This window comes from Sinocyclocheilus grahami, unplaced genomic scaffold (assembly GCF_001515645.1).
Source record: "Sinocyclocheilus grahami isolate Dianchi unplaced genomic scaffold, SAMN03320097.WGS_v1.1 scaffold176.1, whole genome shotgun sequence".
NCBI lineage: Eukaryota > Metazoa > Chordata > Actinopteri > Cypriniformes > Cyprinidae > Sinocyclocheilus > Sinocyclocheilus grahami.
In genome coordinates, this window is record NW_015505355.1 from 1257270 (window position 1) to 1258957 (window position 1688).

A 1688-nucleotide genomic window follows, 5' to 3' on the forward strand; every position below is an offset into this window, starting at 1 on the left:
CTCCACTTAAAAAAAAGAAGATATTTAGCATTCTCATCATTTTGACACAGTAACATTGCCTCAATCTCAACCAGTGGTGTACGTTTGGGGTATGAGTGTGTGTTTGTCCAACCAGATGCAGATAGGGGTGTGTTCAGGAAACCCACTTTTATAATTGGTATAAAAGGTTTTAGCTGCAGAGAAATTGTACACTTAACACAGGTTTAATTTATAGCTTCTACAATGTGGCTAAAAAAAGTAACTAATCGGGTTACTTAGTTACTTTTATGGAAAGTAATGTGTTGCATTACTTTTTCTCATCTAGGCTGGGCTTGCTTGTTTGCTTTTAATATAAAATGTTCTAACTTTGGCAAATGTAAAAGCCCTTTCATTCCCTCAGGCTGAAGGAATTGAAAAAGTAACTCAGATATTTTCTCGTAGATTGGTGTTGATAGGCTAGTGGGCAATACACTGATATATAACACCATTTTGTTACAGATGTACCGAGTTCGAATCCCAGCTTAAGGACCTTTCCTGATCCTGCCCCTTCTCTCTCTCCCACTTAAAAAAAAGAAGATATTTTCTTGTAAATTAAAAAGTAATGCATTACTTTACTAGTCAATTGGAAAAAAGTAATCTGATTATGGAACTTGCGTTACTTTTACTTACTTAATGTATTGCCCCCAACAAGTGGCTGGTTTATTATCAGATCTGTTGACACAGTTTCTATGCTTAAAGTGACCTTTTCTGAACAACATTCTGAGCAACAGGTTTGCTTTAATAACTTCATTCTCTTAGTGCTGCACATCAGAAACCATGACACGGCTGATCGCGCTGTGCTTGTTTTCATTCGTAGAGTTTAGACTCATTTCCTCACTATTGCATTATCATTTTTGTTGTTTATCTGAAATATTATGCTGTCATGAGGAAGAAGAAAGAGTTCTTGCTGAATGAGCCAGGTCTGGTCAGGTTTTTTGGTAAGTAGCACACATACATTCTGGCAGAGGATGATGTCCAAACTACGGACTATCATGGACAACACAGTGGGAATATGTGGGAAAGAGAAACATGTTATACTTTTTCTATTATTCATTTGAATTTGTTATGGATTTTGGAGTACAATCCCTACAAGACTGACCCCAGTATTAAGCCTATCTTGCGGCAAATATGAATCTTTGTTTATTCATTGCCTCCACCTTTTGAAACGAGATGAAACGCGACATCTGAATGTGTCTTAGTTACTCGAGACATCAGCATCATTACAGCCACGTCCATCTGGATCAACTTTATTCCATCCAATCATTACATAGCTGAAATCAGTTGGGTGGATGCCTCGTTCCTCCCTTTGCTGACCTGCTTATCTGACCCCGGCCTTTGAAATCTGGGCTCTTCCCTGGAAGTGCTCGCCCACTGCTGTCACTTTGTCAATCCCAGAGTCTGAAGAGACAGTGAGGGGCAGGAAAAGGCTTTTTTTTTTTTTGCTGAAGGTCGTGCCTTCTTTGATGATCACAGAGAGCTTTCATCAGCTATCAGGTTTGATAGACTAAGACAAAGCTCTAAGAATCATGTTCTATAAGGTTAACTGCAGGACAAAGTAGGCAAACCCCAAAAAACAATTTCAGAGCCAAAGCAAGATGTTACATTTTGATTAAAGAGACAAACTTTTTTCTCTCTCTTTGGAAAGGCTTTGCACCAATGAGTCGCTCACA